This window comes from Phocoena phocoena, chromosome 3, assembly GCF_963924675.1.
Source record: "Phocoena phocoena chromosome 3, mPhoPho1.1, whole genome shotgun sequence".
Lineage (NCBI taxonomy): Eukaryota > Metazoa > Chordata > Mammalia > Artiodactyla > Phocoenidae > Phocoena > Phocoena phocoena.
In genome coordinates, this window is record NC_089221.1 from 71,067,209 (window position 1) to 71,081,527 (window position 14,319).

Genomic DNA, 14,319 nt, shown 5'->3' on the forward strand with positions numbered 1-14,319 from the left:
TGGAACAGGAACAAGCTCAGAAGAAATGGATTTTCCCAAGGGTACCACTTCTACTTAGTGTGTTAGTACCTTTGTAACCTATTGGGCTGAGGACACTGTGGGAACAGTCTACAGAGACTTCAACCTTTACACAGAGAAAAGGAATCTAAAGGGATAGGAAGCTTGTGACAAAAAAAAAAAAGAACAAAAGTGACTCATGTAGGTCTAATGGAGCAGACACCTAACTAAGCAATAATTACAACTTCTCCATGATTCTGTCAGAGGGCCAGTCCCAGGCTGCATTTTGTCACAGAGTGTTAGCGTGTGAAAATAGAAGTCATTCTAAATAGAAGGGAAGCCCAGGAATTCGAGGTAGCATTCCTGACTGGATTACACTAATGGCAACATGGCCCTTTGACTTAGATGAACGATATTCACGTGTGTCTTGGCGATGCTGCTTTCCTCTTTTAGGTTTGAAGTTAAAAAGCTATAGGATTAGTCTTACCTGCCGGAGAGAACAATGTGGCTGAAGTGACACAAGCCAGGAGAGCTTTCCTGAATAAAGGATGCTGTACTCAATTTACAATAGCTTGAAAATAACAGTGATTAGTAGAGGTGGTAGAGGAGGAGACATCCTGTAGCCTTGTGCTGAAAAACTACCAAACCTTTCGGGGCTAGTGAAAATTCCTGCAGAGCTTCTCCGGTTAAAGTGAAACAGAAGGACTTCAATCATGAGAGTGATCTCACTCACATGGGTGAAATCTTGAGCGATAAAGCAGGTATTTTAGGAAAAACGTCCTATCAATTTCATTTGAGACTGAGTTCAGCAACTGCTTTTGGGGGCTGGCTGCCCCAATATACAGTGATACACTGAGCAGTTCCTGTTTCTTCCTTGTTGAAGCCAGTAGTGAGTGCGAATGCTTGAGGAGAATAAGAATGCAGATTTCTACTTTACACGTCATTTTTAGATTGAAAACTTCTTACAAGCATTATTGCTAAAAATAATTGTTTAGGTCAATATTGCTCAATTGGACTCATTTTTGGATAAGCTCCAAAGCACGTCTATTGGGAAAGTAAGGCCCCTCTGCAAGAGGAGTTCGTCTGCAGCCTGGTTCAGGTGGCTCCTGCAGGAATTCCACCTCCAAGCCTATCCGTGCGCCTTGACGTCCAGGAAGGTTTGCAACCGAGCAGATGCTTTCCATTAGCAAGTGGACAAGCTATTTATCGGCTAATCCTTGGCACTTATTTATCAACATTCCTATACCAACTCTGCACACACACTCTCGAGGCCATGTGAGATATGACAGGATGAAATATTCAGTCATTATTTTTCAACTTACATTTTACCATAATTAAAAAGGAGGCATCAATGAAGACTCTAGATGTAACTCCAATTTTAAACTCCAGTTGAAGGTTCAGTTTTCATATTAAGAAAACCATAATTATCCAATCTTTAAAATATGTTGCTGCCTGAACATTGGGAAGACTGGAAGAATAAATTCAGCGCTGTTAAATGTGATATGTGTGCATGTATAACTTGGATAAAAATAAAGAGCAAATTTTGAGATATAAAAAAGTAAATAAATGTGATATGTGTGGACACACATGCATACACACACATATATAGTATATAGATATGGATATAGGTCAATGTATGTGTATATTCAGATATGTAGATAGTAGAGATGTAGGTAGTTTTTTGTTACACGTAAACTTCAAATAACCAGAGATTCTACTTCAACTATGTGTTTTAAAGTGTGTCCAAGTGTGTAAAAAGGAAGAAAATCAGCAACCACTGATTATTTTTATGTAGTTTGTGTGAGCATTGGTGAGAAATCCTATTCTGACTAATGCCAGAACAATTAAAATATATTAGGTTTTAGATGTACAAATGTTTATCACGATTCTGGCATTGTGAAAACAATGATACTAGGATCTATAAATGTAAACTTCCTGCTATTCGAGGAGGTATATAACTTTTTAAAGGATGTGACTTTGAGAATACAAATTTTTCCTGGTCCTTTCTAGCTTGATGACAAAGAAAGGTAGAAGTTTTTTTTTTGCTTTTGTTTTGTTTTGTTTTTAAGAAATTCAATAGTTAGGGACTTCCCTGGTGGTCCAGTGGTTAAGACTCCACGCTCCCAATGCAGGGGGCCCAGGTTCGATCCCTGGTCAGGGAACTAAATCCCATGTGCCGCAACTAAGACCCAGTGCAGCCAAATAAATCAATAAATATTAAAAAAAGAAAAGAAATTTAATAGTTAGAAGAACTGTGCCTACTGTCTGGTAGGTTTCGGATGTCTGAAAAGGAAACACACCAACTGATAGGAGGTACCTTTCTCAGTGACCCAAGAATCTACCTGGAGGAAACCAGGAAGACTAATGGAGATGAGCGTGGGAGCGTGATATGTGACTTGTGTAAAGCAGAAGGAAGAAAGGAGCCTATATTCTCAATTATCTTCTATCACACAAACACATGGCCCCAAGAAAGAGACACAACAGGATCATATCAGGAAAAAGCCACAAACCCAGAGCTCCATTTTTGGCAGGGAAGGAGAAATCCTGATCCCTTGCTAAACTGACAAAGTGGCTGGAGATAGCTGAATGTTTTTAACATAGAGAATTATCTCAAGCAGTGTTTTTATTAAAATCAACTCCAAGATTAATGAAAGATATTTTAAATGCCTAAAATCCTAAGATTCTCTTTGGATGTGTTCATTTTGGGGGTGATTTTCCTAACCAATCATAAAGTTTTTAAGTACAAAACTGAATTTAAACCCAGCTGATTAGAATAGTGGGCTAGAAGCACATATACTTTGGAATCTACCTCTTATTACTAATACATTCAAGTATAGGAACATTATAACATGCAAGTCTTCCAACTAAAAGAGCTTTCCTGTAGGTATCTAATTTAGAGACAGTATTGTTAACAATGTTGACATTTAAGTGGCCAAAGCTAAAGCTTTGCAAAGAACATTCCGTTACAATAAATGTGAAAACCTACAGCTTTTCTTGGTGTTGAACTTAACGGAATATTAGTATGTTGGTTGACAGTGTGAAGGTTGAAATAACTTTCATAACTAGAAAGTTTACCGGATAATTTGAACAAAAGGGTCTCTTAGAGAAAAGTCTTCGATACAATGGAACTACAATAGCAATGGAAGATATATGGCACATGAGTCTACTTCCTGAGCTCTGCATCTGAGACCAGGGTTAGTTATACAAGCCCACACTTTCTCCTTCATAGAACTAGGCCACTTTCAAGACTCCAGCCCTAGTCTGCTACAAAACTAGTCTAATTGGATGCCACATCAGATTAAACAAACATTTCTATACGTGAGTGGACCATACCACCCACGAGTCCCTCCCCTGACCCCAAAAAAGAAAATCCAAACTTCTTTCCTTTCTGACTTCTCTGTATTCCAGTTGGATCAGCTGACAAGTACAATCTGTTTTTAATTTTTCGTAATAACTCACTTCCTAACCTTTTATCCATGACTGCCATTATACTCAAGTCATACCTAAACTGTTGATATTCTTCTGAGAAGTTTTTCTGTCTTTCTCCACTCTATTGAGCTCAAGACTTCACTGACGAGTTAATCCCCCAGAACCTCACTTTTAGTTGGCAACTCTTTTGCTAAAAGCCCTCAATGTCTGTTCACTCCCTCCTAAGCCTGGGAAACAGTGACTCCCACAAGCAACTGATTTCCTATTTCTTCTCATCACCACGGTCTGAGTCTCTGAAAATGCCTGGTCACCCCAGTTCTCCTTCTTTACACAGGCCATTACCCTCTCCTTTCTCATCCTCTTTGTCTTCAGTATCTCACTTGGGTGCCAGTTCCTCCACAGATATTTCACTGACATCATCAGTTCCATCTGTCTTCTACCTTACTTCGTATATAAGCTTCATCAGGGCAGACTTTGCAACTCAGAGATTACCTGTGGGGCTTCAGCCACAGGAATTCATCAATATTTCTAATTTGTTCATTTTAATTACAGGAAAACATTTTATGCTATCATGATTTCAAAAAGCAGTGAGAGCCTAAAAATTCATGTAAAATGGAATTACTGATTAAATCACATATTTAACATAGAGTGGGGGTGAGTGATTAAAGGAAGTCTGTAACAAATCATTTTAAAAACAAAAATAAATTTGTAATATTAATAATCATTAGCAGATAAATTTGGTTTGCTAAAAATTTAAATATTCACAAATAAGTTTTTAAAAATACTGGGTCACGGGAATGCCTTGGCAGTCCAGGGGTTAGGACTCTGCACTCTCACTGCAGAGGACCCGAGTTCAATCCCTGGTCGGGGAACTAAAATCCCACAGGCCGTGTGGCACAGCAAAAAAAGAAAAAAGAAAAACAAAGATACTAGGTCATGCTTTATAATATTCAACAACTGCATGATTTGATTAAGTTTGGGAGTTAAGCAAATACTTTCTAGGATAAATTATTATTCAGCAGAAAGAAATGATAAGATTTTAAATTACCTTTTAATCTTAACAATTTTAATGATATTAAGATCCTATTTAGTAATTTTAATGACAACAAAAATTAACATTTGTATAATACTTAGCAAAGTTTTAAAAAAATCTACTTTCAAATACATTATGTAAGTTGGCCTTCATAACAACATTTTAGGATAAGTAATGAATAGGATTCCTATTTTAGAGATGAAAAAACTAAAGTTTTTTCATATATTCATAAACTGATTTGATTCTCAATACTGAAGGCTGGTTGTTCCCATTCTTTATCTTAGAGAAGAAGCAATTGAAGTTGTGAGAGGTTAAGTAACATATCCATGGTCACCAGGTTGGTAAATAGCACAGTTGGTATTTATAAATCCCAGTCTGTCCAACTCCAAAGTCTCTGTCTTTCTATACTTCTTCTAACACATGTCATGATATAGCACAAAGAGCACATACCATGACTGGAACAAAAATATTTTTTATTGAGTGTCTACTTAATATATCAGACTGTCATTTATCTTAACTATAATCCTTTTAAGTAGTTTTATTTAGAAAAAGACTCTTTACACTTAATGTATGTCAGGCATTACATTAGTAGATGGGAATAAAAGTTTGAAAATACTTTACAGACGACAAAACAGTTTGAGTAAAAAAAATGTCCATTCTATGAATAAGTAGGAGATAGGATTTGAAACCATGTCTATAAGAATCCAAAGAAATCATTCATACGAAATCTTCCTTCTAGATCTAATTTTTGCCAAAAGAAAATATAAAATTCACAGCTATTTTATAACTTTGTTAAAATTTTCTCACAGATATAATTTTCATGATTTTTTGCATGAGACAATTATAAATTATGAGCCTATAAAGCATGACTCCCCATTAAATATTATGTTGAGAAAGTAATAACTGGATTCTCTTTTCTCCCTTGACTATTCCAGGACCACCCACCTAGTCTGGTTGGCAAAACTTCTTTACACATAACTTTAATTAGACTATCATCCTAAAGTTATAGTGGTTTCACCACACTGGATTTTATATTACTATATTAGATACAGAAAGGAACATCATTCTGCATGCAAAGTCTTTGCATCACAAAACACAATACGTAAAGGGGAAAAAAACATTCTTTTTGAGCTTTGCCAACTTTCTTGGCACACAGTTTTAAATGTGAAAAGGTCAAATTATGTTAGTGTGTCTCAATAGCCAGTAAAATATATTTTTTCGTAGCAATCTCTGTGGTGAGATCACATTGTATACATATCTCTTAAAAAACCAGAAAATAGTTGTATTTGTGTAAAAAGAACACAAATAAGAGGAAAACAAGCTTGGATTGTAATTCTGATTCTATCAAAAACTTCCTGCATGACTTGAAGCAAGGAAACTCTCTGAGCCTGTTTCCTTTTTTTTTTTAATAAGATACATGTGGCGTTAAGCTCTACCCATGTGAAAATGCAGGGTATCTACCTTAAAAATAGACCTTAATACTAAGAAATCCACCATGCTTTTTTAGAACGAGCACCATGTAACTATTTGGTTTACGTTAGTCTTCTAGTAAGTGAGACACAGCTGAGTAGCTAAAGAAACAGAGAAGAGGCCAAGACAGGAAATGCTTTTTCCAGTTCTTTCGACACAATATTAAGTGACCATGGGCAGGTTATTCAGATTCTCTCTTTCCTGTTTGTCCTTCTGTGGTATCAGGGAGCTGTCAGAATTTCTTTTTATTTTTCATTTCTCACAAACTTGGAAAAAAGAAGTCTCTTGAAAACTCCAAATAGCCTCATCAGTAATTTTACAACAATTAAAATCAGGTAATATAAGATTTTTTTTTTTTTAACATTTCAGTGGCCAGAAAGCTTTAGACTAGAGTAAAATAAATCAACTCAACTGAGTGAGAAATTTTAAAATATCAAATTGGCCATTTCATATTGTATAGACCTCCTAACACGATTGATTTACTGACTTGTACACAGGGTTTGTATTTATTTATTTCCTTCTTCCCCCTTAAAGCCAGCCCTCCCACTAAGGGCAGATGCCTCTGGTACCCATGTCCTCAGTCTCGACCATTTCTGTGCATATTGGCCTGACTTACCGCTGCCAGCATCTCTTCACTTGAGGGCTTTCCTGATCAGCGAGGGCTGTTCCTCCGCGGCTGGTAGCAGACTGGGAATGCCTAAGAATTAATGGTCCTCCTAAGTAGCCCTCATCCAAGATCATGCAAACACCTGAGCCCCCTCTGAGGCATGGGTTCTACACTTTTCCCAGTGTTCTCTAGTGGATTGAGCTCTGGTTGCCCATACCCTTTACTGAATGCCTTCCCTGCTTTGTTCCACTTTCCTACTTCCCTAGGGTGTTTTCTGGGATCACCTACCAAATAAACTATTTAGAAACGAATCTCTGTTTCAGGATTTATTTCTGGGGAAATCCAAACTATGCAGTGTCAGCTGTAGAAGAGCCGATGATGGGCTACGTTATAGGTTGATTTATGTCCCCCACTCTGCCCCCCAAATATGTTGAGGTCCTAATCTGCAGTACCTAGGAATGAGATCGTCTTGAAGTCTGAACCCCGAGTACTCCAGAATGTGACCTTATTTGGAAATAGGGATGTTGCAGATGTAATTAGTTAAGATGAAGTCATTAAGGTGGGCCCTAATACAATATGACTGGTATCCTTAGAAGAAGAAGAGACACAGAGGGAGAGACACACAGGGAGAAGAACATGTGATGATAGAGGCAAAGTTGGGGTGTTGCAGCTACAAGTCAAAGCACACGAAGGATGGATGTCCACCAGAAGCTACTAAAAGGCAAGGAAGGGGCTTCTCTGGTGGCGGAGTGGTTGAGAGTCCGCCTGCCAATGCAGGGGACACGGGTTCGTGACCCGGTCCAGGAAGATCCCACATGCCACAGAGCGGCTGGACCCGTGAGCCATGGCCACTGAGCCGGTGTGTCTGGAGCCTGTGCTCCGCAATGGGAGAGGCCACAACAGTGAGAGGCCCGCGTACCACAAAAAAAAAAAGGCAAGGCAGGACTCTACCTAGAACTCCAGAGGAGCCTGGACCTGTTGGAAGTCTTGATTTCTGACTTCTAGCCTCCAAAAGTATAAGAGAACAAATTTCTGTCGTTTAAGCCACCCAGTTAGGTGCTTTGTTATGGCAGCCCTAGGAAACTGAAAGACGTTACAGTAACTATCTCAGGTGTTTTCCAAAGACCATGTTAACTGTTTATTTTCTTACTTAGGGGTTCCTTCTCACCTCCCTGGCACTCCAAGTCCCTCACTTTATACTTTGACTTTAATGACTACTTCTGTTTCTCCCTTAGTTTGATGACATATTCATTTCTGTTCTCTGATTCACTGACCTTGATCTGCCACTTGATTTTTAGCTCTGCAGAATACTTTTGAATTAGTGCAGTGGTTATCAAACTTTGGTGTATATCAGAATCTTTTAGCAAACTTGTTAAAACACAGATTGTTGGACCCTCATCCTCAGAGTTTCTGATTCAGTAGGTCTACTTATGGCTGAGAATTTATAATTCTAACATATTCAAGTTCCCAGATGCTGCTAATCTGGGACCACTTTTTGAGAGCCTGATTCCTAGGGAGTTGTCAGAATTTCCCATTCTAAATCATCCTCTGTGGCTCGTCTCCACTCCAAAAGACTGATAGCTCCCCCACCCCCATTTTCTAATGTCAGAAAAGGATGAGTCCCAATCAGAAAGATGAGGATCTCCAGGCTTTCTGGTGCCAGGGGTCACCAGGAGCTCCTGGATACGACTCACTGCTGATATACATTTTATTATATTTTTAAATTAATTTATTTATTTTTGGCTGCGTTGGGTCTTCGTTGCTGCACACAGACTGTCTCTAGTTGTGGCAAGCAGGGGCTACTCTTTGTTGTGGTGCGCGGGCTTCTCATTGCGGTGGCTTCTCTTGTTGCAGAGCACAGGCTCTAGGCATGCGGGCTTCAGTAGTTGTGGCACACGGGTTCAGTAGTTGTGGCTCATGGGCTCTAGAGCGCAGGCTCAGTAGTTGTGGTGCACGGGCTTAGCTGCTCCGTGGCACGTGGGATCTTCCCAGACCAGGGCTCAAACCTGTGTCCCCTGCATTGGCAGACGGATTCTTAACCACCACGCCACCAGGGAAGTCCTGATATACATTTTAAATGTTGCTGCCAGACTCATATTTCTATAGCACAGAGGAGCCTGTGCTTAATTATAATTCTGCTTAATTATTTTTTTCAGGTTGAAATCCAAACTCCTTAGCATAATACAAAAGATCTATGGTAATCTCATCTAATCCTCCAGCCTCATCTCATTTTTTTGGCCCATGGTGGGAGTAGAGTAGACACGGGGAAACCATACTTATTGGACACCCACTATAGACCAGTATTGTACTAGTTGAATTATGTGTTGCCTCATTCACACAAACCTACAAGGAAGGAATTATTAATTTCCATATTACAGATGAGGAATTAAGGCATAGTCAGCTAGTAACTGACTGAACACAGCTATTCTGCCTCTGACCATCCAAGTCTATGTGATTCCTAAACCATTTCCAATCTGTGACCTCCTCACTTGGGGTGACCAAACATCCTAGTTTACCTGGGACAGTGCCTCTTTGCTCCTGTTATCCCAGAGTAATTATGAAAAGCACCCCCTTTCACTCACAAAATATCAACCTTGTCTTGTTGGTGAATTACACGGCCTCCTCTGCCTACACTCTAAATCCGGCAAGCTGTTTCTGGAATGCACCATACCTATTCAGCATTCCATTTCTTTCCGTGTGCTGTTCTTTCTGCCTTAAATGTCCTTTCCTTCCCTTGTCTCCTGGGAAAATTATGTCCAGTTTTACGGACTCTGCTCTTCTTCACTGTCTCTGGGTTGTCTCCCCAGTCCTCTAACTACAGGCAAAGGGTTTGATACACTCCTCTGCACTCCTCACACCCCATGCTTACTGTTATTCTGATTTTTTGAGTACTCGGCAATCCTCTCTACCAGCTTGGGAATTCCTTAATATTTGGACCATAACTTAATTCTCTGCATATCCACAGCACCTACAATTTTGCATGGCCCAAAGAGGATGTTTATTAAATATTTGTCGACTGATTGGATAAATAATAAAATCAGAAATATCTAGATATCTGCAGAAATTATTATAAAAGGTAGAAAGAGGCTCTTGCTAAAGGCACAGGCTTATACCAAATAGCCCTGACTCACTTTACCTGGAGGCTGGTTAAGTTCTGAGTGGTTGTTCAGAAGGCCTCTGACCTTGCATCATCAGTCATGCCCAGGCAGTTCTACTTGATGGAGTGGCCCTCCTGTTTGGGGCCTGAGACATCGTTCTTGGTTCTCTGGACTACACTCCATTTCTGTCATGTGTCTTGTACTCCATTTAAATATTTTCCTGTCCTCTCTTACTCTGTGATTAGGAGTCAAACTGTCTGAGTTGGAATCTTCACTCCACCATTTCTTAGCTGGGTGACCATTTGAAAACCACTTAAATTTCCTAAGCCTCAGTTTCTTCATCTGAAAATTGGTAAAATTAACAGTGCTTAGCTCAGAGGGTTGTTATAACAAAGAACTAAGTGTTGTTAAGTACTTAACATAGTTGCTGGAACACAGTAAGCATCACAAAATGTTAGCTCTTTTTCTTTTCTTGAATTTTATTTATTTTTTTATACAGCAGGTTCTTATTAGTTGTCGATCTTATACATATTAGTGTATAGATGTCAATCCCAATCTTCCAGTTCATCCCACCACCACCACCACCACCCCGTCCTCCCTCCTGGAGTCCACACGACTGCTCTCCACATCTGTATCTCTACTTCACCCTGAGAACTGGTCCATCTATACCATTTTTCTAGATTCCACATATCTGCATTAATATATGATATTTGTTTTTCCCTTTCTGACTTACTTCACTCTATATGACAGTCTCTAGGTCCAGCCACGTCTCTACAAATGACCCAATTTTGTTCCTCTTTATGACTAATATTCTATTGTATATGTGTACTACATCTTCTTTACCATTCGTCTGTCAATGGGCATTTAGGTTGCTTCCATGACCTGGAAGCACTATTGTAAATAGTGCCGTAATGAACATTGTGGTGTGTCTTTTTTTATATAATTTATTTATTCATTTTTGGCTACATTGGGTCTTCGTTGCTGCACGAGGGCCTTCTCTAGTTGCAGCGAGCGGGGGCTACTCTTTGTTGTGGTGCACAGGCTTCTCATTGTGGTGGCTTCTCTTGTTCCTGAGCAAGGACTCTAGGTGCGTGGGCTTTAGTAGTTGCGCACAAGGGCTCAGTGGTGGCGCGTGGGCTCAGTTGCTCCATGGCATGTGGGACCTTCCTGGACCAAGGATCAAACCCGTGGTCCCCTGCATTGACAGGCAGATTCTTAACCACTGCGCCACCAGGGAAGTCTCCATGTGTCTTTTTGAATTATGGTTTTCTCTGGGTATATGCTCAGTAGTGGGATTGCTGGGTCATATGGTAAATCTATTTTTATTTTTCATTTATTTTTTTTTTTTGCTGTATGCGGGCCTCTCACTGTTGTGGCCTCTCCCGTTGCAGAGCACAGGCTCTGGACGCGCAGGCTCAGCGGCCATGGCTCACGGGCCCAACCGCTCCGCAGCATGTGGGATCTTCCCGGACCGGGGCACGGACCTGTGTCCCCTGCATCAGCAGGTGGACTCTAAACCACTGCACAACATTTTTTAAGGAACCTCCATACTGTTCTCCATAGTGGCTGTATCAATTTACATTCCCACCAACAGTGCAAGAGGGTTTCCTTTTCTCCACACCCTCTTCAGTATTTGTTGTTTGTAGATTTTCTGATGATGCCCATTCTAACTGGTGTGAGGTGATACCTCATTGTAGTTTTGATTTGCATTTCTCTAATAATTAGTGATGTTGAGCAGCTTTTCATGTGCTTCTTGGCCATCTGTATGTCATCTTTGGAGAAATGTCTATTTAGGTCTTCTGCCCATTTTTGGATTGGGCTGTTTTTTAATATTGAGCTGCATGTGCTGTTTATATATTTTGGAGAATAATCCTTTATCCATTGATTCGTTTGGAAATATTTTCTGAGGTTTGTCTTTTCATATTGTTTATAGTTTCCTTTGCTGTGCAAAAGCTTTTAAGTTTCATTAGGTCCCATTTGTTTTCTTTTGTTTTTATTTCCATTTCTCTAGGAGGTGGGTCAAAAAAGATCTTGCTGATCTTTGATTTATGTCAAAGAGTGTTCTTCCTATGTTTTCCTCTAAGAGTTTTACAGTGTCTAGTCTTACATTTAGGTCTTTAATCCATTTTGAGTTTATTTTTGTGTATAGTGTTACGGAGTGTTCTACTTTCACTCTTTTACATGTAGCTGTCCAGTTTTCCCAGCACCACTTATTGAAGAGGCTGTCTTTTCTCCATTGTATATCCTTGCCTCCTTTGTCAGATTCGTTGACCATAGGTGCATGGGTTTATCTCTGGGCTTTCTATCCTGTTTCATTGATCTATGTTTCTGTTTTTGTGCCAGTACCATATTGTCTTGATTACTGTAGCTTTGTAGTATAGTATGAAGTCAGGGAATCTGATGCCTCTAGCTCTGTTTCTTTCCCTCAAGATTGCTTTGGCTATTCAGGGTCTTTTGTGTCTCCATACAAATTTTACGATTTTTTGTTCTAATTCTGCAAAAAATGTCACTGGTAATTTGATAGGGATTGCATTAAATCTGTAGATTGCTTTGGGTAGTATAGTCATTTTCACAATATTGATTCTTCCAATCCAAGAACATGGTATATCTCTCCATCTGTTTGTGTCATCTTTGATTTCTTTCATCAGTATCTTATAGTGTTCTGAGTACAGGTCTTTTACCTCCTGAGGTAGGTTTATTCCTAGGTATTTTATTCTTTTTGTTGCAATGGTGAATGGGATTGTTTCCTTAATTTCTCTTTCTGATCTTTTGCTGTTAGTGTATAGGAATGCAAGAGATTTCTGTGCATTAATTTTGTACCCTGCAAATTTACCAAATTCATTCATTAGCTCTAGTAGTTTTCTGGTGGCATCTTTAGGATCTCTATGTATAGTATCATGTCATCTGCAAACAGTGACAGTTTTACTTCTTCTTTTCCAATTTGTTTTCCTTTTATTTCTTTTTAAAATAAATTTATTTATTTATTTTTGGCTACTTTGGTTCTTTGTTGCTGTGCACGGCTTTCTCTAGTTGCAGCAACCGGGGGCTACTCTTTGTTGCGGTACATGTGCTTCTCATTGCGGTGGCTTCTCTTGTTGTGGAGCACGGACTCCAGGCGCATGGGCTCAGTAGTTGTGGCTCACAGGCTCTAGAGCACAGTCTCAGTAGTTGTGGCACACAGGCTTAGTTGCCCTGTGGCATGTGGGATCTTCCCGGACCAGGGCTCAAACCTGTGTCCCCTGCACTGGCAGGCGGATTCTTAACCACTGCGCCACCAGGGAAGCCTCCTTTTATTTCTTTTTCTTCTCTGCTTGCCATAGCTAGAACTTCCAAAACTATGTTGAATAGTAGTGGCAAGAGTGGACATCCTTGTCTTGTTCCTGATCTTAGAGGAAATGCTTTCAGTTTTTCACCATTGAGAATGATGTTTGCTGTGGGTTTGTGGTATATGGCCTTCATTATGTTGAGGTAGGTTCCCTCTATGCCCACTTTCTGGACAGTTTTTATCCTAAATCGGTGTTGAATTTTGTCGAAAGCTTTTTCTGCATTTATTGAGATGATCATATGTTTTTTTCTTTAGTTTGTTAATATGGTGTATCACATTGATTGATTTGCATATATTGAAGAAGCTTGCATCCCTGGGATAAATCCCACTCGGTCACAGTGTATGATCCTTTTAATGTGTTGTTGGATTCTGTTTGCTAGTGTTTTGTTGAGGATTTTTGCATCTATATTCAGCAGTTATATTGGTCTGTAATTTCTTTTTCTGTAGTATCTTTCTCTGGTTTAGGTATCAGGGTGATGGTGTCCTCATAGAATGAGTTTGGGAGTGTTCCTTCCTCAGCAATTTTTTGGAAGAGTTTGAGAAGATGGGTGTTAGCTCTTCTCTAAATGTTTGAAAGAAATCACCTGTGAAGCCACCTGGTCCTGGACTTTTGTTTGTTGGAAGATTTTTAATCACAGTTTCCATTTCAGTGCTTGTGATTCGTCTGTTCATATTTTCTATCTCTTCCTGGTTTAGCCTCAGAAGGTTGTGCATTTCTAAGAATTTGTCCATTTCTTCCAGGTTGTCCATTTTATTGGTATAGAGTTGCTTGTAGTAATGTCTCATGATCTTTTGTATTTCTGCAGTGTCAGTTGTTACTTCTCCTTTTTCATTTCTAATTTTATTATTGATTTGAGTCCTCTCCCCCTTTTTCTTGATGAGTCTGCCTAAAGATTTGTCAATTTTGTTTATCCTCTCAAAGAATGAGCTTTTAGTTTTATTGATCTTTGCTATTGTTTCCTTTGTTTCTATTTCATTTATTTCTGTTCTGATCTTTATGATTTCTTTCCTTCTACTAACTTTGGGTTTTGTTTGTTCTTCTTTCTCTAGTTCCTTTAGGTGTAAGGTTAGATTGTTTATTTGAGATTTTTCTTGTTTCTTGAGGTAGGATTGTACTGCTACAAACTTCCCTCTTAGAACTGCTTTTGCTGCATCCCATAGGTTTTGGATCATCGTGTTTTCATTGTAATTTGTCTCTAGGTATTTTTTGATTTCCTCTTTGGTTTCTTCAGTGATCTCTTGCTTATTTAGTAATGTATTGTTTAGCCTCCACGTGTTTGTGCTTTTTACATTTCTTTTTCCTGTAACGGATTTCTAACCTCATAGCGTTGTGGTCGGAAAAGATGCTTGATATGATTTC

The 14,319-nt window shown here is 39.3% G+C and overlaps 1 non-coding gene across 1 annotated transcript; it reads left to right on the forward strand.

Moving 5' to 3' along the window:
* Positions 1–2,086: 2,086 nt before the first annotated feature.
* On the forward strand, positions 2,087–2,159 carry TRNAW-CCA (transfer RNA tryptophan (anticodon CCA)). Its single transcript has one exon. It is a non-coding gene; the product is annotated as a tRNA-Trp (tRNA).
* Positions 2,160–14,319: the final 12,160 nt, after the last annotated feature.